Source organism: Macrotis lagotis, chromosome 4 (genome assembly GCF_037893015.1).
Source record: "Macrotis lagotis isolate mMagLag1 chromosome 4, bilby.v1.9.chrom.fasta, whole genome shotgun sequence".
NCBI classification, from domain to species: Eukaryota; Metazoa; Chordata; class Mammalia; order Peramelemorphia; family Peramelidae; genus Macrotis; species Macrotis lagotis.
In genome coordinates, this window is record NC_133661.1 from 32,670,763 (window position 1) to 32,697,722 (window position 26,960).

Consider the following 26,960-nt stretch of genomic DNA (forward strand, 5'->3'; position numbering starts at 1 on the left):
GTTGGGTAGATGTCTCTGAAGATGTCTGGGTCTGGACCTACCATCCAGATCTACTCAAATGTTCCTTTGGACATTAAGGTCGTTTGTCCTGTCAATCCAAGATTCATCCTCAACTTGGCTGTCTTAACTGTCCTCTCCCCTCTGGGGCAACTAGGGTAAACAGTAGATCCATCCCTGGGCCTGGAGTCAGGAAGATCTGAATTCAAATCTAGCTTCAGTTACTTGCTAGTTGTATGACTCTGGGCAAGTCACTTCACCCTGTTTACCTCAGTTTCCCCCTCTGTAAAGTAGAGATAATAATAGCACCTCCCTCCCAGGTTGTTGTGAGGATCCAATGAGAAAAGAATGATCAAAGGCTAAATATTTCCTGACCCTTCCTAGAAGTTTAATAAATCCTTCTTGTCTCTTGGTCTTTAGGAAAATTAACCCAACAATCTCCTAAGGTAGATCAGGTATTATTATCCTAAACTTAGAGAAAAGAAAGAAGATTGAATCCTGGAGAAGAAAAATGACTTTCCCAAAGTCACACATCCAGTCAAAGGCAGAGGCAGGATCTGAATCTAAGTCCTTTGATTCTCAGGCAAGGTGAGAGCCTTGGGAGTTTCCTTCTTGTCTCGGGCTAGAACTATGATGAGACCCTGAGAACTTGTGTAGGTGGAGTCACAGTTCCCCCAGTGACCTTGGGCATACCCCATGAGCTGGCAGACAGAAAACACTATGTTGGTCTAGAGAGTCTGCTAGGCCAGACTGGTCCCTTGTAGCTTCAATCAGGAGGGCTTCATCTCTATTTTGTTGCCTGTGAAGGAAGTTGAAGGACATAGAGAGTAAAGACTTTTGGGGTTTCCTTCCTCCGGGCAGTTCCAGTGGGTTTTTGAAGTCCTGTTATCTCCATTAAAATATTCTTGCTAATGAGTTAGCACTGGGTAGCCCAGGAAGAATAATTAGTCTCTCCAATTTAACCCATAACTGGCGCCTGGAGGCATTTCTTTAGCTAATGGTGGGAGACAGGTGGGAGAGGAAAGTGATCAACCTATTTGCCTGAAGATGAAGAAAAGTTCTGCCCTCAGCCGCCAGGGTCCCCAAGCAGGTAACTATCCATGGTACCAGCCATCTAACTCTAAATTCAGATTCACAGAATAACAGAACTGAAAAATCATCCGAGAAATTTTTTTTTAATCCCACCCCATCATTTTAAAGAGATGAAAGAAAATGAATCTCAAAGAATTAGTATGACTTATCCAATGTCTCACAGCTAGAAGGTGATAGACTATTATTCCAGTGGAAATTCTTGGGCTCCTACTGCCTCTGAATTCAATTCAAAGCAGTAAGCATTTAGAAAATGAGTGATGATCAGTGTTGAGGGGACACATGGTTTAGAGAAGATGCCCGATCCTCTCTCTTGTGATGATTAGTACCTTCACAGATAATCTGAGCTTCCATTTCCAGAGCAATTTTATGACTTGCCATGACATGAGAGTCTAAATATTTCCATTTTACCGATGAGGAAACAGACTCAGGAGAAGTAAAATGATTTACTTAGAATGACACAAGCCATCAAAAGTTAGAGTTGAGATAAAAGTAATAGTAGTTACCATTTCTATGGTACTTTACAAACATCTCGTTTGATTCTCACATCAACCTTGGGAGGTAAATGCTCTTAATATTTCCCTTTTGCAAACAAGAAAATTTAGGCAAAGGGAAGCAAAGTGACTTACTTAGAATCATAGAGGGCTGAATTTGGAGTCAGATTTTCCTGATCCCAAGTTTGCCTCTCTAGCTACCATGCCATCTAGCTGCCTCCAAAACTGAATATGAATCACCATCTTTTTATCCTCAGTCATAGGATTTTTAGGATCATAGATTTTACAGGTCTATTCCATTTCCTCCACATTTTACAGATGAGGAAACTGAGGAAGAAAGTATCATGGAGGTTCTCAGGAGGAACAGGTCTGCTAAATGAGTAGGTTTCTCAGAGGAGGTGGGGTTGGAGTTCAGCATTGATGAGATGATTGATTAATGAAAGGACAATCCAGGACTCTGAGAAAAGGAGAAGGGAAAATAAGACATGTCCACAGAGTGGCTCTAATTCTACAGTTTTCTGGGCCCCCTCCAACTTCAGAGTCAAGCAGGAAGTTGCCTTGCAGCAAACCAGCAAAAAACTTAGTGTTGCTCTTCAATAGAAACCCAGAATCTTGGGTTCTAGTGCCAAATTATTTCTTCTCTCTGGGTTTCAGTTTCCCCATCTGTAAAAATTAGATAAGATGACTTCCAAGACTCCTTCCAGCTCAAAATCTCTCATCCTAAGATCCTCAAGTTGGAAAGGTCTGATTTTAATGGAGGACCTTGAATAATGGGTAAGGAGAATGCCTTTATGGAATGTGTCTTTGGATTTTCCCACTGAGTTTTGTGTCTTTGGTGTCCTTCGTATCCTTAGTCTGTAAGTGTAGTGTCTATGGCAGAGGGAAGGAACCAGGAAGGAGGAAGGGAGATGGGTTATTTCTCTGGTAGGCAGTACTGCTAGCGGGTGGCACCTTGCAGTGCATCAGAGATAAATTGCTTTTAAATAAAACCCCTTTGCTAACTCGCTCAGCCCCCTGTCCAGGTCACTTCCTCTCTGTGTGTCTGTGATTTATAGAGCAGCTCTTAACATTTATTAACTTCTAAATCAGTGCAGCTGATCAATTGGCCCCTTTCCCATTAGCCCCTGAGTGGCATCCTCTCCTCCCTCCTTTGAGGAGAGGGAGGGGAGTCAGCCACAGAGAGACAGCCAGGGACATCTGAGGAGATGCCAGAGAACTGGGAAGGGATTGAACCAGACTGGAGCCAGGGCCATGATTGAAAGTAGGAGCAAGGAGCCAGAACCTTGGAGATAAAAGTGGTGGCCAGGTTAGAGTGGGAGGGGAGAGAAACAAGAGACAACCTTTTGGAAGGGCTGGCTGGGATCTTCTCAATGACACGCCTAGAATCCACCCCTTTTTTACCTCCAGCTCTTAAAGTTTCCTTTAAAGTTCATTCTATTAGCAATCTAGCATCCTTCCTGACCTCCTCCTCCTCATCCTTTCTAGTTGCCTGGGCTTTCCTCTCAAAATCATTTAAAAATAGTTTTGTATATGTTTTTATGCTTACTTGTGGTCTCCACCATTGTTGAAAAGACATGGAGACAGAGGAACACCCAAATTAGAATCTAGCCTCAGACACTCACTAGCTGTGAGATTTTGGAGCAAGTTATTTAATTGCTCTCCATCTTAGTTTTGCCATCTGTAAAATGGAAATAATAACAGGGAAGTCAAACAACCATATATTAAGTAACTACTATGTATGACCTTAAGCAAGTCACTTATCCCTGATTGTCTCACATCCAGGGCCATCTCCAGTCATCCTGATCCACATCTGGCCTATGGACCTAGATGACTCCAGAGGAGAAAGTGAGGCTGGTGACTTAGCACAGTCCCCCTCACTTGCTTGTCAGGCATTACCTCCCTGATGTCATGAGCTTCTTGGAGAATGAAGGAGAAACAGCAGCAGCAGCAGCAACAGCAACAATTTCCAAATGCTGAGAATATAATATAGACAATGCACCCCCAAACTCCAAAAAACAAACAGACAGAACACCCACCACCAACATGATCACAACAAAGAAACAGGTCAGGAGACAGGTTTGAACTGGATAAATAAGTCTGAGAATAATTTGCAAAGGGAAGATAATTAAATTTTTGGGTCATTGTGAGTATTAAATGAAAGAATATATGTAAAGTCCTTTTCAAGCTAAAAAATGAGAGATAAATATTAGCTGTTTAATGTTATTATTATCATTATGAATTTCAGTCTTTGTAGCATAGCTGCATAGCCCAGTGTCTAGTGTTTAATTATAATTTAATTGATTATCTTTCCCATGAATTATAATATTTAAAAAAATCATAGAATCATATCTCTATTGTGCTTTGTGGTTTACCAATTCTTTTACCTGCATTCACAATAGGTTAGGTACCAAAAGGACCTTAGATCATTCAATTCAAACTCCTCCCTCTGCAGTTGAGGAAAACTAATGGCCAGAAAAAATTGAGTGACTTGTCCAAGTTCACCTCACTAGTAAGAGGACGAATCTGGATTCAAATCTAGGTCCTGATTCTAGTTACAAAGTTCCATTTACTATACCATTCTCTTATCTTAAGGTAGAGAGCTGCAAGTTTTGTTATTCTTATTTTTCTTCCATTTTGAGACAGGTGGTGCAGTGAATAGAGTTCCTGGGCCTGGAATCAGGAAGATCTGAGTTCAAATCCAACCTCAGTTACTTTCTAACCATGTGACACTGGGCAACTCACTTAACATGTTTGCCTCAGTTTTCTTGGCTGTAAAATAATAGCACCTCATTTGAAGGATTGTAGTGAGGATCAAATGAGATAATATTTGCAAAACCATTTTAATGTTAGCATGTAACTGGTGTTCTTTTTAAAAGCCTAGCCTATTCCCTTTTCCTTTTAGATTTGGAGAAACTGATGCTCTAAAGTCATCTTTGTATATAGTATTAATTGATTGCATTTGTACTGTGGATTTCAGTTTCACAGAAGATTAGAAGAAAAAAAGACTTCAGAGATCATTTATTTTTATCTCCTACTGCCCTCACAATAGAACTGTGGCCCCAAAGACATCTAGTCCAAACCAAGAAACTTAGAAAGGACCTACTATGTGTTATGCATTGGGGAAACACAGAAAAAATGAAGTCTGTCTTAGAGGAACTTATATGGGGGGGGTGGTGTTCTACCATATTAACAAAGATAAATTCTAGATAATTTGAAGAAGAGGGAAGTCACTTAGGCAATAAGTATCTATTAAGCACCTACTGTGAGCATGCAGGAGGAGGGTTATAGGACACAGTTTCTAGTTGGAGAGGAGGGAGAGGGAGGACAGCATTCCAGGCTTATTCAATGGGGGACAAATAGAAGGTAACCCCGTGATGGTGAGAATGCGAAATCTGTGTCATAGGTGGTAGGGTGGATTATGCAAAATAAGTTTGGAAAGGGAGTCAGTCTTGAAAGGCTTTAAGTGTTAAATCGAGTTTTCAATCTCTCCCAGTGGCAATAGTCCCATGATGGACAGGAAGTTGCTGAGGCTTTGGAGAAGGGGAATGATATTTCCAAGTCTTCTTCATGACACCATCAGTTCAACCAATATTTATTAACCTACTATTAACAAAATGCATAAGTAACATGCAAGGGAACATTAATCTACCTAAGGGAAACAAGCTGTTTTTCTACGCAATTTACTGACTGCATTTATATACGTACAATTATTCACATGAAAACTGATCGCTTCATCTCTTCATTAAGACAGGTCCTTGAGGACCTGCTAAGATAGCTCCATACAAATACCATAGAACTTGAGGATTCATATGTATCAGGGCCCTGAGAAATCAGCTTGGTCCTGGAAGTTGTGACCTAGGTATTCAAGGTTGCATAGTAAGTTAACGACAGAGACATGCTTTGAAACTCCAAAGTCAGTGCTCTTGCCACATTTTAATCCCTATAATAACAAGCTGTGTTCTTTTATTCATCTTTTTATGAAATATTTATGGATTGTAGCAGACTTGGGAGAAAGAAAGAGGAGTAAACACAGTCCCTGCCCTGGGGAGCTCCTAGTTTGGTTGGGAGAGAAACATAATTGAAACAATGCAACATGGAAATCTGAAATGATTAGAAGACAATAAAAGCACTATGTATCAATAAAATTCCTGACAATCAGTGCAATACAACCATTGAATGGATTATGAAATTGGGGAGTGAGCTGTTCATCATTGGAAGTATTTCTGCAGAGATTGGATGAACATCCATCAGAGAGACTAAATGTTAGAGATCTGTCAGATGGACTTAGGGTCCCACCTGCTCTGACATTGGTATGATTAGAATGTAGTTTAGTGGAAAGGTCACTGGATTTAGAGTCTAAGATCCTGACTTTTCTTTTTTGTAATTTTGTGACTTTAGAGTAATTCCCTTCCCTTTCTGGACCTCAGTTTTTTTTTTCTGTCAAATAAAATTGTTTCATCAAATGATCTCTAAGTTTCCTTGAAACTCAAAATCCTGTGATGCTATGAGATACTGTAGGACCAAGGGAGGGGAGGTCCAGTGATCAGGAAAGACTCCAGAGAGGAGGGGTTCACTCATTTAGAGAAGGAATGGGTGAGATTTAGTAGTGATGGTGGATGAGGTCTGTGACTCCCCAAGTCCTGACCCCGCCTAGGGCAGAGGATCTGACTGCTAGTGTTTGCTTCCAACCTTGCAAGTTCTTTATTTTTTTCCCATTGTCCTGGAAAATATTTATTGCAAAGTTTAGTTTACTCTCCAAATTTACAAAAGAAACTTTATCCCTCACAGGGGTTATGTCTAATCTGGCTGCCCAAAGTATAATTGAGTTCTAGATGTGTTAATTATCTATTCCAAGAATGCTCAAGCTAACATTTGATATAATTGACCTTACACTGTAATTTAATATGTTGGGAAGTTGCAAGTAATGGAAAGAACATTGGAGTTTTACCTCTGTCATTTAATTCTTTTTTTTTAATTTTAAATTGTTTTTTATTAAAGATATTATTTGAGTTTTACAATTTTCCCTCCAATCTTACTCCCCCCCCCCCGGAAAAATCTGTCAGTCCTTACTTTGTTTCCATGTTGTACATTGATCCAAATTGAGTGTGATGAGAGAGAAATCATATCCTTAAGGAAGAGACAAGAAGTCTAAGAGATAACAAGATCAGACAATAAGATATCTGGTTTTTTTTTGTTAATTAAAAAATTAAAATTTGAACTTTGTTCAAACTCCACGGCTCTTTATCTGGATACAGATGACACTCTCCTTTGCAGACAGCCCAAAATTGTTCCCAATTGTTGCACTGATGGAATGAGCGAGTCCTTCAAGGTTGAACATCACCCCCATATTGCTGTTAGGTTGTACAGTGTTTTTCTGGTTCTGCTCATCTCGCTCAGCATCAGTTCATGCAAATCCCTCCAGGTTTCCCTGTAATCCCGTCCCTCCTGGTTTCTAATAGAACAATAGTGTTCCATGACATACATATACCACAGGTTGCTAAGCCATTCCCCAATTGAAGGACATTTACTTGATTTCCAATTCTTTGCCACCACAAACAGGGCTGCTATGAATATTTTTGTACAAGTGATGTTTTTACCCTTTTTCATCATCTCTTCAGGGTATAGACCCAGTAGTGGTATTGCTGGGTCAAAGGGTATGCACATTTTTGTTGCCCTTTGGGCATACCAACCTTGCAAGTTCTGATGGAAAGCCTTTATTCCAGAAGTTGGCTTGGGGCTTGAGGCCCAATCAGTGCTAATGAGGACTCTGAGGAAATAAATTGGATCCTGGTTCAGCCCCGTTGAAGAATAAACAATTTTCTTTTGCTCTTACTGCTTCCCTCCAAGGAATCAGGACAAGGTTCTGGGTCCCTGAGTCAACCTTGGTCTAGGACAGCAACCATTAAGGAGAGTTATTGTGAGGAGTGGGAGGTAGGGAATGAGGAAAAAGGAGGCAAAGACAATTCCAGCAAGTCCCAGTAGGTGTCAGTGCGGAGCAAGTCTTTGTTGTGTTTTCCCTCCTCCCCTTTCCCCAGTGGTCCCCCATGTCTAGTTTCAGAGCACTTGGGAGACACCAGAGGAGAAGAACCCTTGCTTTTTCCATGGAGATCTCCAATTCTCAAGGAGGAGAAAGAGATTCACAGGCAAGACAAGATAGTTCCCAGTATGTCATTAATCCAAGGCATAAAGTTGTAAAAGGTCACTCAGGGCTGAAGGAATTCAAAAGAGGGAGAGATGACTGTCAACTAGGGTGGTCAGGGAAGGCTTTATGGGGCAGGAAAGACCTTGAATGAAGTCTGGAGAATGGGGGGGGGGATTTAGAATCCCTTTAGGCATTTACTTTTCAAAGTGTTTTCACGCTGAATATCTCATTAATTTTCACAACCATCCTGGGAGGACAGAAGAGCATCCATTGAATGGGTCAGGGAACTGAAGTCCCAGGGAAATTATGTGACCGAGGTACATGGTTGGAAAATGGCAGAACCAGGCCTGGAAAGCAAGTCTTTCGCTCCAACCATGAGTTCTAGGATCTGCCTCAGTTACCTAAATTCTACCTTCCCAAGTCTCTATCACAGAACTGGATGTGAAGTAGAGATTTAGTGATAATAATGTTTGTTCTTTATTCTCAATGAAGACCTTGGCACCAGGACGGTGATGTCATGACAAGCATGTGAATTGTATTTGAGTGAGGAGTTGCTGTGCTAAGTCACCAGCCTCATTTTCTTCACCAGAGTCTGGGTCCAGGGGCCAGATATGAATCAGGATGACTGGAGAGAGTCTTGAATGCAAGGCAATCAAGCTTAGATAACTTGATCAAGGTCACACAGTTAGTAAGCATTTGAGATCAGATTTGAACTCAGGTTCTCCTGACTTCAGGGACAGTGCTCCATTCACTGTGCCATCTAGCTGCCCTTAAGGATTTAGTTAATGTTGATGGAAATGAATTGACCTCTGTCCAATTTAGGACTGTTCCCATGAGATCAGGGTGAATCAGAGGACCTGAATATTCTTGTGGAAGAGTCTGTGGAAGTAGAAGTGTATGATCCCCCTCAGATTTCCCTGAGGTCCATGACAGTTTTAGTTCTGGGTTTGTGTCCCTGATGTCTGACTTAGCTGCTGCTTCAAAAATGCTGGTTGGTTAAGTGAAATGGGACGCTTTGATGTTTGAAAGAGTCAGCCCACTCTGATACTTATTAGCTGGGTGATGCTGGGAAAGTCACTTAGGTTTCTTCATCTATAAAATGGCGATAATAATAGCATATGCCTCACTCACATGGTTGTTGTGAGTGTTAAACAATATGATACATGGAAAACATTTTTCAAATCTTAAATTTTTATATAAATGTCTGTTTCCCCCCCCCTCCTCCTTCTCCTTCTTCTCCTTCTCCTTCTCCTCCTTCTCCTTTTTTCTTTTTCTCTTCTTCCTCTTCCTCTTTCTCCTTCTCCTTCCCTTCTTCCCTCTTCTCCCCCCTCCTTCTTCCTTCTGTCATTTTGGCTACTGATATACGGGGAGGGGAAGGGAAGTTGATTCGATCTTAAAATGACAAGAGCAAAGCATTTTTACTTTGTCTATTGAATCTTTCTTCAAGGCCCAGGCCAAGCACCAGCACCCCCCCCCCATTTCTTTCATATAAAAGTGGTACTATGTGTATGAGGGTACCTCTCATATAGGAGAGGTAGTGTGGTTTGATGGAAAGAACTCTGGACCTGGAAGTCAGTAGAACCTGGGTTTGAATCCTGCCTGTGAAATTTCTTAGCCATACTACCATGGGCAAATCTTTTCACCTGAATTTCCTCATCAGAAAATGATATAATAATAATATTCAAAGTGCTTGCCTCAAAGGCTTTCTGTGAAGATCAGTTAATATAATATAATATATGACTGAGAAGCTAATTGCGTATTGGGTATTTTGTTGTTATTATCAATATTCAATCAATATTAAAATATTTATTGATAATAAAAATCAAAAAGCACATAAAATAATAATTGTTTACAATAATAGTAATGATAATCTCTTTCCCTGAATTTTTCATAGCACTTTGCCTGAACCTCTCCATTGCACTTGTTAGTATGATTATTTCTGCTCTTGTTTTCTGATTATCCAAGATAGATCCACTAGCTTTAAGCTCTCCGATGACAGGGCTGCTGTCTTTCTATTTGCAGGACATTGCACATAGTAGGAGCTTAACAAATGTTTGTCAAATGGAACAGAATTTGAGGTTGATGATAGCACAGGGTCAGAGGCTGGCTATGTTTTCCTGGTCCTACCACTCAATGGCAACTTCGCTATCTTCTGGTGATCTGCTGATGAAAGGGAGGGGAGAATGTGGAGGACAGCATGGGGTAGATGGTGATGGAATATCTGAATATTATCCTTTAGCATTTATTACCTTGGTTTAGGGAAAGAGAATGGGAGGGGGGTGAGAAAAAATTAAAATTCCTCTTTGAGAAGTTAACAACTTCCCAATTAAAGGATTTTTATTTGCGAGCGCCTTAGGGGCCTTTTCAATCAGGAGACTCTTCTGAATAATAACAGGACTGTTCAGGGGTAGGGAGAGAGAGTTAATGCCAGGGTGCCAGCTGCAGAGGTTGGGGAGGAGAAAGGACAAGTGGGGGAGGGAGGAGAGAAAGCAGAAATAAATAAAAAAGGAAGGTGGGAGGAAAGGGAGAAGAGAGGGAGAGGGAAGAAAGAAGAAAGGAAGGAAGGAGAGCTGGAAATAAAGGTGGGAGAAAGGGGAAAAAGGTGGAGGAGAGAAATGGGGAGGAAAAGAGGGAGAAGAAATTTCTTGTACTGAAACTGCAGCCTGTTATATACATTATGTTCTTTATAACTGTAGAATTAATAAGGAAGGAGGAGAGAGGAGGAGAGCCTTTAGTCCTGGTAGTAGGAAGAGCAGAAGTGGATAGCACCCTCTCTAGCCTTGGGTATCTCTAGGCTCTGCTGCTCCTTCGTTTCCCTTGAAAAAGACCAAGGCTCTTTCTGAGTTCGTTGGAGAACAAATTGAAGTATGGAACTTCTCTAAGGCTTGATTTCACTTGTTCAGTAGCATCATATTGCCAAGATTTTCAGAGTGGAGTAATGAGGATGGAGATGTAGACATAGAGATAAGGATGGGGTTATGGAGAGGAATATCCCATGAAGTAGAGATGAGAAGATAGATTTAGGGTTGGGAAGGGAGGGGGAGAGTGTTGGGGATGAGGATGGAGTAGAACATCCAGAGGTGGCCTATTTATTTTTTCTTATACTCACCATTTCATCTCTCTTCTTCTCCCTCCTCCCCAGTAGCCAGTGCCTCCACTTCTGTCTCCCCCTCCCCCTGCCCTGTATATATTTTATATCTTTATTTATACTTGGAGAGCAGAAACCTCTCAGGGACAGACAACATTTAATTTTGTCTTTGTATTTCAATAGTCAAACACATCCTTATTGAAATGCTTGTTGATTGATTGATGTCAGGCTAGAAATAGCCTCTTTCCTTGACCTTATCTGTAGAGACATCCCTGATTAAGCCAGATTGAGCCTCAGTTCTCACCTATATGTCCCATGACTATCCCCCATTCATGACTTCCCAAACATCTAATGGTTATAAGAACCAGCATGAGATAGAGGAAGAAGCCCTGCCTTGGGTGTCTGGAGGCACAGTTTGGAGTCCTAGCACTACCAGAGACTAGTTATGAGACAACGGGCAAATCCTGTCTATGCTCCAGAGTCTCCGAACACTCTTCTTAGGGTCCCAGTTTCCTCATCTGTAAAATGAAGGGGTTGGACTAAGTGATCTTGAATGTCCCTCTCAGTATTAATGTTTTAATTCTGCAATTCCAGGCCTTGTGTATCACATGCTTACTCATGGCCTAGAGGCTCTCTAGATTTGCATCAGCGGATATCATAACTAATTGGCTCTGTCTGGGATCATAAGCCCCTCGTGAGTATGACCGTGTCTGCAAAATCCATTTCAAGTGTTTGTCGGGAGGCCACAGACAAAGTGATGCCAAAAAGGGACTTTATGGAATCTAGAGTTACAGTGACCTTGCTACCTCTCAGGCTAGTGATTTCTGCCCCTCCTGTGGATGGGCACACCTCCATTCGAAGAGCATTAAGTGCCTTATCTCACATGAACCTCACAACAGCCCAATATGATAGATCTGACCATTGTTATCATCTTAATTTTGTTCATGAGTGAGTGGAGGTTCTGATGGAGATGGAAGTGATCTTAACCAAGAAACTGGGGAGAAAGATTCCACCTCATGGGAAAGGAAGGGAAAGGAGTCCAGAGTCCAAGTTACGTAAAAGCATATTACTTGTTAGTTTTTTTCCTCCTTTGAATCAATGAAAAAATCCCTCCAATTTCCATTTGTTTATTTGTTCCCCTACCCCATGGTCTGAATTTTAGACTTAGAAGAGACTTTAGATGCCACTGAGTTCAATCCCCTCATTTTATAGCTGAGCAAACTGAGGTTCAGAGAGTTTAAGTAGCTTTCTTTAAGTCCTACATGTAACAAGTAGCAGATTGGGAATTTGAACCCTGGTCCTCTGACTCCAGATTTAGTATACTTTCCATGTACTGTATTGTTTCCTTCCTCCTTATTTCTTTTTCCATCTCATTCCCTTTCCTTCCTTTTCTTTGTCTTGCTTTTCCTTCCTTTCCCTTGCTTTCTCCTTCTCTCATTCTTTCCTTCTATTCTTCTCCTTTTGTTCACCTCTCCTTAGTCCTTCCAATATTCTTCCTTTTACCTTGTACTTCCCTTCTTTCCCTCCTCTTCCTCTCTTTATTCCTCCATCCCTCCCTCTTTACAATTGTCCTTCTTTGCTTTCTTCCTTCCCTTTCCCTTCTTTTCTTCTTCACTTTCCTCCTCATCTTCCCTGAAGGAAACTGTCATCTCCTTTACCCTATTTCCTGAGTACCTACTGTGTGCTTCTCTCAGGTTAGGGCTTCCCCAGGACCCTCATGTCTATAACCTCAGACTCAGGACTCCTGGAACCATCAGCCCCTCTCCAATACACACATTGGCTCCTCAGTTCACAGTGGGAGCAACTAGTTTCCAAAATGAAGATCCCAGGGCTCCCAGGTTGGAATCCTCTTTCTCTAGAATGAAAGAGCTTCTTTTCTGGTGGTTCCTCTCTGCACCAAACTTCACATTTCCTTCCAGGATTTCTGTTGGGTGAACCTAGTCTTGTAGGAATTTACTTCTCTTCGGCTCCCCTCCACATCTCTCCTTTCCCCTCCTGTGCTGCCCTGTTGCCTAGGAGACCAAGTCTCACCCTCCTCAGAAGCCTCCAGCCTCTGCTAGAAGCCCGCAGGGGAGAAAAGCTGTCTTCAGGGTGAGGAGGTAAAACCAGATGTGTGAAGCAATAGAGAGAAAGTAAGAGAAGAGAAACTGTAGAAAGAATCATGGAGGGGTTGAGTGGGAAGAAGCCAGGGTCACAGATGAGGATGCAGAGAAGATAATGCTTACTGACTGATGATATCTGGAGCCCCTACAAGATAGAGGGTCTTAAGAAAGTCACCAGTTTGACCCCTTCAGTGTTCAGAAGGGAAAGGAAAAAGAAAGAACCAGCCCAGTGCAGACAAAATAGCTCTAGACAGGAGGAGAGGCTGGTCTCTCCCCATCCCTTGCTTTAGAACATTGTCGCATGAGCCTCAGTTTTCCCATCTTAAAGCAATGGCTTAAGCCACATGATATCTAAGGTCACTTCCAGCCCTAACAAGTGATGTGAAGCCAAGGAGTAGGAAGGTGAAGAGAGCAGGAAGATGAGGCTAAAATAAAGAGGAAGGACAAAGGGAAGTGATGGAGCCACTTTGAGAAGGAGGGGGCAATGATGCAAACAGAAGGAAGCCCATTGCACTGAAGAATGCCAGCTTTGGAAATAGTGAGCTGGTTGGGATTCTAGCTATCTTCTAAGTCATTTAGCCCCTTCTGGATTGATTTCTCCATCTGTTAGATGAGGTGGTTTATCCAGTTGATCTGTAAGATGTTTTCTAGCTCTCCATCCTATAATCTTTCCTGGGGAAGGGGAAGGAAGAAAGAGAAAAAGTTTTGAAAACTAGGAACAAGAGAAGTGAAGCCACAGAGATACTGGTCTCCAGTGAGAGAGAGCTGGGGTGAACCTTAGGGATGTACGGATGAGGCTAGAAGTTAAGAGACTTGCCCAGTGAAGTAAGTGAAAGAAATGGAATTTGGATCCAGTCCTCCCATGCCTCTCACTACTTCTGATGCCTCATCACATGCAATGAGATACCCTAGGGACCAACCTGTAGGTAGGGGGAGCAGCAGAGGTGAGGAGAGGACAATCCTGACAGCAGGTGACAGACCTGTTCCATTGAGGAAGGAGAAGGGTCCGTATCAAGGAGAGCATCAAGACAGAGTTCTGTCTTCCTCTTCTGCTGCTCCCAGCTCCACCGCCTCGGTCCTTGCCTCACCTCTCTTCGTCCTTCTCATATTCCCTCCCTCCCTTTCCTCTCCTCTCTTCCAGGAAGGCTCCCAGGTTTGCCCTCTTTTTCCTTCCAAGGTCATTCAAGGAGGCTGGATGATGAATGACTTGGCTGGCCGGGGCTGGATTAGGTGAGCAGAGGTTTTATAGAGTCTGCATTTGCTTTTCGTTCTCTTTTGTCCCCCTCTCTCCCTTATCCACCATCACTCTTCCCACCCCCCCTTCTCTGTTTTTCCTTTCACTGGCTTGTCCTACTTTCAAATCACAGTGGCAGTGATGTGGCTGCCGCTCCCTCAGCTGCCTGTGTAAATAGATTGAATTGGGAGAGGCCAGCCCCTTTGAAAGGTCAACTCACTCTCCAGGCATCTCTCCCAGAGGATGAGCCTGTGTTTGGAAGGCTAATTGGGCTAGGGTGACCCACAGGGGTGGGGTGGGGCAGGAGGAGGGAAACAGAGCAGAGGGCGCTGGCAGGCAGGTAGGTTGGTCTCCAGACAGGGTGTGATTCAGCAAGGAGGGACCAGAATAATAATAATAACTTCTCTTTCCATAGTGCCTTGAAGTTTACCCGGAGCAGTGGTAGATGGAGGCCAGCTCAGTTTACAGCAGGAAGACTCAGGTTCAAACCCCACCTTGGATTCTGATTTTCCTGTGATGACAGGGAGAGTCTCTTAACTCTGAGATGTAAAGGTTTCTATAAGATTCAAGTTCTAAATGGGGAGAGATTTGCATTAGTAGATACTATTTTCACACCAGTGAAGCTACAGGTCTTTGACTTCAGGCCCCAGAACTCCTCTGTGATGGAGATCCATTGGGTTGTTTTTGTATGGATCCATGATTTTCTTGGTAGAATGATTTATTTTATGAAAACACCTTCCTTCAATGTGTATCCCCAACATAGTCTTAGAGAGTTTCCTGGTTTACTGAATGGTTCACAACCTTAACAGGGTCATGAAAGCAGGAGATTTCTATCCAGTACCACACTACTACCTAGGTATTCGTTATTTTCATTTAATTGATAAGGAAACTGAGGTTTAGAGAAATAAAGTAAAAGACATAAAGTCCCAACTCTAAGTGACAAAACAAGTAGTTGATGGCAGACCCTGGGTTCCTAGTTCCAAAGTCTTCATATTTTCCAGTTTCTCTCTGGCATACTAGTTCCCAGATGTGATCATGTTGCCATTGTACATAACATGTGCCATTATACAGTTGAGAAACCTGCTAGAACCTCATTGCTAAGCTCTGATTTGAAGAGAGGGAAGAAAATAGGGAGAGAAGAAGAAAAGCAGGTAGGAGGGAAGGAAGGAAGGAAGGAAGGAAGGAAGGAAGGAAGGGAGAGAGAGAGGGAGGGAGGGGAAAAGGAAGGAAAGAAGGGAGACCAGGAGACTAAAAGGAAAAAGGGGAGGGAGGAAAGAAAGGAGGAAAAAATAAAGGGAGGAGGAAGAGAAAGAAGAGGAAGAAAAGGAAATAAGGGACAGAAAGAAGGAAAAATAGAAAGATGAAGGGAAGAAGGAAAGGAGGAAGAGAAAGGGAAGACATCATATGATAGACTGAAAGGAGAGTTGGATGTTGGGTCAGTAGACCTTGGCTGATTCTATCTTTGTAATTTTCTGCTTCTATTATCTTGATCAAGTCATTTGACTTCTTTGGGCATAATTTTCTTCAACTGTATGGTTCTAAGATGACAGCTAAGCTTTCTTCTGGCCCTAGGTCAAGGATTCTATGATTCCCTACTGTCCTTCTAGCTATGTCCTAGGGCCTATAGGAAATGGAGAACACATAGTCCCACCTCTCAGACTCTTATTGACTCAAAGACAGTGGGAGAATACTTTCACACAAAAGACCATGAGGAACAATAGTTAGAGCACTAGATTCGATGCCACATCAGGTCATACTCTCTTTCTCTCATTGACCCTCAATGGGACCCTAGGACAGTCATTTCTTCTTGTGTCCCTTTTGTCCATTTGTAAAAGGTAGAAGCTCAATGGCCTATTTGAATATTGACTCTGACTTTGGGGAAGACATTTTCAATTTATGGACTTTCATTTTCTCATCTGTAAAATGGCTTGTAGGATGTCTTCCAGTTCTAATTCTGTGATTTCTCTGGTTTTATCTAACAGGCAGAATATTCACAGCAATGAGGACTAGAAGGGAGATTAGAAATCATCTATTGCTTGTTATGGGCAAGAAGTGCTAGGGGCAGTCACAGTGTATGCATCGGGCCAAGTGATCACTCTGGGCCTCAGTTGCCCCCATTGTAATAGGAAAGTATTGGAGCAGATGATCGCTACACTCTCTTTTAGCTAATTATAATCCTTTCCATGTTTAAATCCTATAACTCTATGGCAAATGGGAAGGGAATCTATGAGCCCTTTTAGGTCCTTGAACAAAGTTGTGCCCTGATGGAGTGAGTTTTTTTAGGAAAACTGGCAATGTCTATAGAATGGATCATAGGATCATAGATTTAGAACTGGTAGGGAAATTAGAGGTCATAGAGTCTACTCTCCTCATTTTACAGATGGGGAAACTGAGGTGTTGAATAGAGAAGTGACATCCAAAGTCATACCCATAACCAATGGCAGAACTAGGGCTTGAAACCAGGTCTCCTCATTCCATAATCTTCCATTGTGTTCTGGAACCTGAAATGGGTGATACAGAGACCGGTGACAGTAGCAACATTAGAGATAATAACTCCTGTACTTTAAAGAATATAATGTGCTTTCCTCACAAAGCATCTCAAGTGACAAATATTTTAGGTATTATTAATATAAATTTACAAAGAAGCACAACGGACTCAGAGAGATGCACCAACTTCTCTAAGGTCACACAGTTATTACATTCTAAAATCAGGATTCAAATTCCATTGTTTTTGACTCAAAGACCAACCAGATCTCACTGGATTACATCAGAAATCCTTCCACCATCTCTAGATGGTGGAAGTGGGGATGGAAACAGAGGCATGGGTAAGAAAGACATTTTGAAAGGAGAATAAACCAGATTTAATGCTAATTGGTATGTAAGAAGAGAGCAAATGTAAAGCTCATAATCATCATCATAATGATAATAATAATAGCAGTGATGATGGGGATGCTTGGCATTTATATAAGGTGTCCCAAATGTCTTAGTATAACTGTGAGTTATATTTTTATAGTTTCATGCTTAGAGCCACACTACGAAATTTTGGGATACCCAAATAGCATTTTGAGGTTTGCAAAACATTTCTCAAATATTATAGCATTTGATTGTCACAGCACACCGGGAAGTAGGAGCTTTTATTTGTCCTTATTTTACAGTTGGAGAAACTGATGCAGGCAGAGGTTAAATGACTTGCCCAGGGTCACACAACAAGGACTGCTTTTGGTCCACTACACCTTAGCTAAAATTATTTCCTCCATTGAACAGATGAGAAAACTGAGGTTTTAAAGAGGAGAAGCCACTCACCTAAGGCCATATAGGTGAGCAGCAGTTATATAAAGCAAAATTAGAGCCCAAGTCTTCCTGGGTTGGATCAAGTCCAGCTTTGTTATGCCTTGGATTTGGGAGAAAGGGGCCTTGGAAAAGGAAAGAGTTGTAGGGGCAATGCAAAGAAAAGAGATGGCTTCTGCGATTAATCCAGGATGAATAGGATGTGCTGTACTCATTCAGGGCTGGGCAGATAGCGGACAAATTATTTGTTTGCAGGCAGAATAATTCTTAATGTGCAAGAGCTGTGGGAAGGAAGCCCCTTGGCTTATTAAGCCCACAATCTTTCATCGATCGGCTGACTCTGTGCATCTTCATTCAGGTGAAATTTACCTTTCTGTCACCAGATGATTCTCTTCCTCTACCCTCTCTTCCCCCACTTCTCCCCACCCCACCCCATACAATCATGGATCCATTAAGCTGGGACTGGGCAAATTCTGCATTCTCCATCAATCAATCACTCATTAGTTGATAACTTCCTTTGTGCTGGCCTGTTCTGGGCTTTGGGGGAGATAGAGCAGAGGAAGAGAATCATAGCTGACATTTATGTAACAGAAACCTGAAGGGTTTACAAAGCACTTTCCTGACAGCCACCATCCGAGGGAGATTGTCATCTCCCTTTACAGAAAAGGAAACTGAGGCACCCAAGGAGGGGAATTGACCATTGATTAAACACTGGGTCAGACACTGTGTTAGACATTATAGAAATACAAAAGTGGACACAATTCCTGTTTTCAAGACCTTTATATTCTATAGGGGGAGACAATGTAACCTATATAAAATGGATACAAAATATACACAAATGATTTTGGGAGGAACTAGCCACTGGGGTGCAGTGGGGAGACAGATAGAGAAGGGTCTAGTGTAGAAGCTTGAACTGAGCCTTGGTAGAAACTAAAGAGTCTGGGAAACAAAGATGACAAGGGAGTGCACTCCCAGAACCAGAAAACCCAATGAAAAGATATGGGGGGCATTGTCCAACTAAACTGAGGTGTGTCTGAAGTGATTTACCCAAGGTAGCAGTGATTGGGGAGTGGAGAGGACTTTCACCACTTTCACCAATGAAATGCTTTCATTTTTTAGATGGGGAAACTGAGACCTATGAGGTAACATGATTTGCTGAAAATCATAGGATCATGAATTTAAGTCTAGAATGGATTTAGAGGTCATGTTGTCTAACCTTGTTTTCTAGAGGAGGAACCTGAGATCCAGAAAGAGGAGAACATTTGCTCAAGGTCAGTTGATAGTCCAAGGTCACCCAGCTAACAACAGCAGAGTTAGCATTTCAAACCAGTTCTCCTCATTCCCAATGTGGAGACTAAGACACCAGACTACACTTAACTACATGTAGGATCTCATGGGTGACATTGTAGAGATTAAGTAAGTGACTTCTCTCAAGGAATATGTAATTTCGTGGGGGAGAGGCTGGGGATGGGAAGGAGCCTTTTTCCTTGGGGGTCTTACTTCCTGCCTTAATCCTTATTGCCTGGTTTCCATATAGAATGATTGGACATTTGATTTCTGTGCTGATGAGGATACTGTCCCATCTATGGACTTGTCTCATCTCCATCTCATTTCCTTCATCTCAGAACCTTTAGGGATTCTATTATTCACTCTCATTTTATAGAGCGTGTGGTTGAGTGTCTGATAAGAGGAAGGACTTGCCTCAGGTTGTATCACTAGTAACTGGCAGCTATGTGATTTACTCTGAAGCTTCCCAAGCCAGATTCCCGATTCTTCCCTATCCCCACCATTCTTACCAACTCTACCCCACATTTTGGCTCAGGATCATTCTCCAGTTCTCTTCTGACCACCACATGTCCAGGCAAGCCATAGAGATCACCTTAAAATATTCCAGTGGGGCAGCCTGCACTGGGATCCCTCCCTCCTGTTCCTTTTTGGTTGCCTGTAGGACTCAGTATCTTTGAATGCCTCTTTATCCATCTGAAGCAAGGGCTGTGACCTATCAGATCTTGTCAGCCTGGGGACTCTGAAAGCACGAGAAAAGACCACAAAGATTCATATAAGTGGCCAATAGGGCATAGGAAGCGAACAAAACTCAAAAACATTTCTCTCTGAAGGGCAGGATGGGAGGGAATGGGGCAGGACTAGACAACAGTTTATGTGAAGAAGATCTTGGGGGTTCCAGTGGGCTACAAGCTTGATCAATAGAGAGATGCAGCAGCTAGAAAACAAACCCTATTTTAGGTGACATTAATAGAAGCTTCAGGTTTTGAAGAATGAAGTGCTTGCCTTGCTGTCCTCTGCCCTGGGCAGACCATTTTAGGGTACTGTGTTCAATTCTGGGTTGATTTCTGGCAAGGACATTCAGAAGCTGGAGACCACTCAGGAAGGAAGGCAGCCAGAATGCCAGAGTCTCAAGACCATTTGATGAAATCAACTTTTATTTAGCACCAACTACATTCAAAACACCAAGGTTAAAAACAAACAACAACCCTAAGTTCCTGCCCTCAAGGAGCTTACATTCTGATACAATCTACACCATGCATGTGAGGATTGGTTGGAGAAACATGGGGTCATTTAGCTTGAAAAACACATTTGGAATTTGGGGAACTGGATAGGATATAGAAGCTGTTTTCAACTGTTTTATAGGTGAAGAAATAAGTTCAGTGATGTGTCCAAGTTTGCTCAGGTAATGAAGAATCCGATTTTTTTTCCTGTTGGATTCCACAGGTCAAAATTAGGGTCAACATGTGGAAGGCTTGAACTCAGTTCCTAAGATTCCATGTTCAACTCTCCATCTACCATTTCCCACAAGTTTTATATTCTAAAGACCCTTTCAGCTCAGGAATTCTTGGCTGGCATCTTCTGGCTCCATTGGAACAATGGAGGTCTATTTCATCTTCTCCAGGGCTCCGACACTTTTGTCCTGTACCCTGTAATCCCTCAGACTGGAGGCCTGCAAGGTCAAGTGGGTTAGGCTCGGAGAGCAATAGGTTCTGTAACATGAGGGGGAAGACTAGGGCAGTACAGTGGACCCCCATGAGTTCTGGACCTGGAGGTTGGATCTTCCAACAGTGTAAGATGTAGGTACACGTGCCAAGTGTGGTACTCTGGATAAGACCTTTCATGACATTCCGATTTCTCTTAAGTATACTGGGAATAATAAAACACACGGGGCCTCTATTACAAGGGTGAGAATCAGACTTTTAGAGAAGAAAGGAAGATAGGTATTCATCTGGTCTTATCCATACTGGAGCAAGTATTTTCTCTGCAAGATGGCTACAAAATGGTTCTCCAGACTTTGACAGAAGACCCCCCCCCCCTCCATGAAGCAAAATTAGGCCAGATAGGTGGTGAAGAGTACCAGTCCTTTAGTTAGAAGAACCTGTGTTCAAAACTGGCCTCAGGTATTTATGAGTTGTGTGATCCTGGGCAAGTCACTCAATGCTTTGCCTGTAAAATGAACTGGAGGAGGAAATGGCAAGTCACTCTAGTGTCTTTGCCAAGAAAACTCCAAAAGGAGCTCATAAAGATTTAGACAATGATGGTTTTGGTCCTTTGTTCTGGAAGAAGACCATGGCATCAGGGAGATGATGCCATGACAAGCACACGAATTGGATTTGAGTGATGGGGGACTGTGCTAAGTAGCTAGCCTCACTTTATCCTCCAGAGCCATTTGGGTCCAGTGAAAGATATGAATGAGGATGACTGGAGATGGCTCTGCATGCAAGACAATCAGGGTTAAATGACTTGCCAAAGGTCATACAGCTAGTGAGTATCAAGTGTCTGAGGCTGGATTTGAGCTCTTGTCCTCCATAGAGTCATTTATGAGAAAAGTGACTTGATACCAATGAAGTGAACCCACTGCCTCCAGAGATAGCCCTTCGCACTGTTAAGAGTCTGTCCCAAACATATTAAGTTTAGATGGGCCTCCTTTCCATTTCCATTGCTCCCTCTTGATCCTACCCTTGGAGACAAAGCAGAACAATTCAGATTCTCTGTCACATCCTTGAAGACAACTGTTGTGTCCCCATCTTCTCTTAAGGCAAATATTGTCAGCCTCTCCAATTGATCCTTTTGTGCCATAAACTGTAGGCTTGCCACTAATCTGGTTACGTTCCTCCAGAGGCCACACAATTTATCAGTGTCCTTCCTAAAATGAAACTAATTTCTTCAAACAAAAATCAATAATGTTTACAGATCAACCAGAAGGAGTAACTTTAACAAGAGAAAAATCCACATACTGCCTAGGAGGGATAGAATATACATTTGTCCTAATATCCATGGGAAGTCCATCTTCTTGAAGGGTTCCTGAAATGTCAGAAGACATCCTTGGATTTTGTCTCACCTGTCTTGGAGAAACTGAGGCATCTGTTGGCCACAGATTCCCAGCCTAGTTCTCAAGTTCTTTAGCTGATTCCCCACGATCAGTGACCGAAATAGTGTGACTTATTCATATCCTCATGGCTAGTGTGTTGGGATCTGAACTCAAAGATCACTCACAACAGCATTGCTGAAATTTCTCCATTTCCTTTGCTCTTTCTCTTTGTTCTCTTGATGTTTTTGTGTGAAAAGATAGCTTGCTAGTACTTTCGAGTACTCTCTAAAACTAGGGGAGAGAGGGAGAAGGAGACAAGGCTCAGCTCTTTGCAAAGGGGGGTAGGGACTTTTGGGTTCGGACTCAGATCACAAGTTAGAGTCATAGATTTAGAACTGGAAAACAACTGAGAGCTCAGATTGTTCAAAGCTGTCATTTACAGCTGAGGAACTAGAGGTCCAGAGTTCCAGTGACTTGTCCAAAGGAGGGCTCTGCTCCAGTGGGAGATTCGTGTTGGATCAGACGAACACTCCCAACCCGTCTGTCCTTTGATTCTGGGACCAGAAGTTGGCATACTCCCCTCGGGGCCATGTTGCTTGTAAGTTCCTTGAGGGAAGGTATTGTTTCATTGCTGACTTTCTAGTCTTGCATAGAACTTCTGACACTGTAGGGGCTTAATAAATACTTAGCAATGGATCGAGACCTGGAGTCTCTGCCACTTGATAGCTATTTGATTGCAGGGCTTCTCGGAGTCTCAGTTTCTTCTTCTCTATAATGGGGATAATAGTTCTTTTTTACCCATCTCTCAGGGCCACATTGAGGGAAGTGTTGTGCAAACCACAGTAGAAATTGAAGTGGTGACTTTTATTAGGAAGTTTATAGATCTAGAGCTGGGAGGCCAGCTCACCCACCCCCATTATTTTACAGATGAAGTAACTGAGGCCCAGGAGGATTTGATAACGTGTCCAATGTCACAGGATGTCTGAGGCAGAATTTGAGCCCCTTTCCCTAGGTTCTTTGCCTCCTAGTAACCTTTTCCTGGGATTCTGATTGACAGAGAGGTGAGACAAGACTGAGGAGCATCAGAAGAATTTACCTTCAGATGCTGGGAACCAGTTCTTTGTCCAGGTTTGCCTGACATAGAGAGTTTATTGTGAGCCTTTGTGTAGGGCAGCATACACCCATGGATCTGGGCTCATTTGTGTGGTGTGTGTGTGTGTGTGTGTGTGTGTGTGTGTGTGTGTGTGTGTGTGTAGGGAATAGGGGACTCAACGATCATCCACAAACAAAGAAAAAGAATGGGCATGAATTCCACTCACCACATGTTGCTTCTGTTTGCTGGGACTCAGTACAAGAGATGAATTCTCCCCTGAAGCAGCATGCTCATCATGATCTTTCTTATTGTCTCCTGAAAACTGTTGCCAGTTGGATACTGGTGATATGAGAAGGGTCTACTTTGGACTTCTGAAGGAGATGACACTTTGGTCCATTAATTTCCTGGACATTTGTCCAGTGTAGTCAGGGCAAAGGGTCCTCCATTTCTTGCAGCTTGCACTCCTTACTGACTTGCCTCCTCATCCTCTTGGCCCCTGGCCCATTCCCTGGGTCCCTCCCTAAGTCTTTTCTCCTGCTGCTATTGCCATACTTGCAAGGTGTCCTTTCTAAGCAAGACTTCCCAGCTTTCTATTTTTCTTACTAGAATATCATATTCTTGAAAGTGGGTGAAGCTTGAAGGGTGGTTCCCCCTGGGACAGCACCTCACTTTTAGGAGGAGTGAGAGCGATAATATTGGGGAAACCTTCTGCAGACATGAAAATGCTGTAGAAATGCTACTTCTGTTTCTGCTGCTGTTGGCCAGAGAGGAGGAAGCTCAAGCAGGATGCCATCCCCAGGCCAAAAGGGAGCCTGGGGTGCTTCCTCTTCTGTTGCCTCTTCAGCACAGGCCTGGGTACACTGGGGAGTTCAATAAGTAGTTCATAGTAGGTGTTCAATAAATGTTTGTTTCCTCTCTCCTTCCTCCCTTTCTTCCTCTCTTCCTTGCTTCCTCCCTCCCTCCCTCCCTTCCTTCCTTCCTTCCTCCCTCCCTTCCTTCCTTCCTTCCTTCCTTCCTTCCTTCCTTCCTTCCTTCCTTCCTTCCTTCCTTCCTTCCTTCCTTCCTCCCTCCCTCCCTCCCTCCCTCCCTCCCTCCCTCCCTTCCTCCCTCCCTCCCTCCCTCCCTCCCTTCTTTCCTCCCTCCCTTCCCTCCTTCCTTCCTTCCCTCCCTTCCCTCCTTCCTTCCTTCCCTCCCTTCCTCCCTCCTCCCTCCCTCCCTCCCTCCCTCCCTTCCTTCCTTCCTTCCTTCCTTCCTTCCTTCCTTCCTTCCTTCCTTCCTTCCTCCCTTCCTTTCTTCCTCCCTCCCTTCCTTCCTTCCTTCCTTCCTTCCTTCCTTCCTTCCTTCCTTCCTTCCTCCCTTCCTCCCTCCCTCCCTCCTTTCCTCCCTCCCTCCCTCCCTCCTTTCCTCCCTCCCCCCTCCCTCAATCCCTCCCTTCCTTCCTTCCTTCCTTCCTTCCTTCCTTCCTTCCCTTCTTTCCTTCCTTCCTTCCTTCCTTTCTTCCTCCCTCCCTTCCTTCCTCCCTTCCTCCTTCCCTCCCTTCCTCCCTTCCTCCCTCCCTTCCTTCCTTCCTTCCTTCCTTCCTTCCTTCCTTCCTTCCTTCCCTTCTTTCCTTCCTTCCTTCCTTCCTCCCTTCCTTTCTTCCTCCCTCCCTTCCTTCCTCCCTTCCTCCTTCCCTCCCTTCCTTCCTTCCTTCCTTCCTTCCTTCCTTCCTTCCTTCCTTCCTTCCTTCCTTCCTTCCTTCCTTCCTTCCTTCCTTCCTTCCTTCCTTCCTTCCTCCCTCCCTCCCTCCCTCCCTCCCTCCCTCCCTTCCTTCCTTCCTTCCTTCCTTCCTTCCTTCCTTCCCTCCCTTCTTTCCTTCCTTCCTCCCTTCCTTTCTTCCTCCCTCCCTTCCTCCCTCCCTTCCTCCTTCCCTCCCTCCCTTCCTTCCTTCCTCCTTCCTCCCTTCCTCCCTCCTCCCTCCCTTCCTTCCTCCCTCCCTTCCTTCTTTCCTCCCTTCCTTCCTCCCTCCCTCTCTCATTCCTCCCTTCCTCCCTCCCTCCCTTCCTCCCTCCCTCTCTCCCTCTCTCCCTCCCTCCTTCCTTCCTTCCTTCCTTCCTTCCTTCCTTCCTTTCCCTTCCTTCCTTCCTTCCTTCCTTCCTTCCTTCCTTCCTTCCTTCCTTCCTTCCCTCCTTCCTTCCTTCCTTCTTTCCTTCCTTCCTTTCTTCCCTCCTTCCTTGGCTATCCTGAACTGGACTGGGGTTTCCTTTGTGGATGAGGAGTTAGGAGAAAGTACACTGTCCATGCACTCTGCCTCCTGGGTGCTCTGGCTATACTTTATGAAAGAGGCAATGGGTGATAAATCACATGGCAAGTAGCCTCCCCAGGAGAGGAATTCAGACCCCAAGAAAACACTCAGAGATAAGAAAGCCAAAGTGAGTCATGGGCATGGGATTCCACCCTGAAGGAGGTCAGGAGACAGCTTGGGAACCCTGAGGGAAGGAGGGAGGGAGACAGAGAGAGAGAGAGAGAGAGAGAGAGAGAGACAGAGACAGAGAGAGACAGAGACAGAGACAGAGAGACAGAGAGAGACAGAGAGAGAGAGACAGAGACAGAGAGAGACAGAGACAGAGACAGAGAGACAGACAGAGAGACAGAGACAGAGACAGAGAGAAGGGGACAGAGACAGAGACAGAGAGAGAAACAGAGACTAAGAGACAGAAAAAAGTGGAGAGAGAGAGAGAGAAAGAGACAGAGCCAGACACACAGAGAGAGACAGAAAGACAGAGAGAGACAGAGAAAAGAGAGAAGTAGGGACAGAGACAGAGATGGGAAGAGAGAGACAGACACAGAAAGAGAGAGGCAAAGCAAGAGAGGAGAGAAAGAGAAGAGGAAAGAGACAGAGAAAATAGAGATGACATAGGGAGAGCAGAGACAAAGAGATATAAACAGAGACAGAGTGAGGAGAGAAAGAGAGAGACCTAAGCTGAAAGTCAAGGTCGGAGATTCAGAAACAGAGACAGAAATACAGAGAGGAGGAGGGGCAACTGGGGCCATTATCTTCCTTCTGTGGGAAGCAGCAAAGTTTCTTTGGCTTTGGATTCAGGAGTGTGGGTTCGAATCCAAGCTCTGACGTGAGCTGTGTAACACTAAATAAGCCCTTTTACCTTCAAAGGGAATGAAACGGATGGAACTAGCAGGCATAGTGTTAAAGCCAGAACCAGGAGTCAGGAGTTCTATTTCAGGTACTTTCCAGCCTTGAGACAATGTCACACAAGTTCTTTCATCTCTTTCAGACACAGTTTTCCTTTCCATGAAATGGGGCTAAAAGGAGCCTGTGGAAGGTGCTTTGTCAACCTTGACAGTCTAGAAATGTGAGCTATCACTATTTTTATTACTATTGTACAACTGCCAATAGTCTGTGCCACACAACTGGATATGACTACAGCTGATTCTTGCAATGATAACAACAATAAATGACTGGTATGCAGGCAGGGTTTTGCAGAGTCTGCATCCTTGAACTCACTGTAAGGTCTCAAGAAAGAGGGTACTCCAGGTGAGATGGTCCAGGACAGATGAGGAAGACATTTTGAGAAGTCCCAACCGAGGACTTCCTGACTTCTAGGTTCAATGCTCTATTATATTTTGCCCATTCTTTTGTTTCTTGTAGGAGACTTGTTTCTCAACTAGATGGAGATCTTTCTCCTGCCTTGATTTGGGGTCAGGGAGCCTAAGTTCCAATCTAGCATTAGACACTGGCTGTATGACCATGGACAGGTCACTGAACCACTTTCTATCTTTACAATTTACCCATCTGTAAAAGGGGACACTTATGGCACCTATGTCCCAGGATTGTTGTGCAGATCAGATGAGAGAACATTTGCTTTGCAAACCTTAAAACCTGATATAAATGTTAATTGGTATTGATGATGATTGCTGGTGATGATGGCTGTTGTTTGTCCTTCATTCTCAAAGAAGAGCATGACATCAGGGAGGTGATGCCATGACAAGCGCATGAATTGGATTTGAGGGAGGGGCCTTGACCGGAGATGGCCCTGGATTTGAAGCAATCAGGGTTAAATGACTTACCCAAGGTCACACAGCTAATAAGTATCAAGTGTCTGAGGTAGGATTTGAAC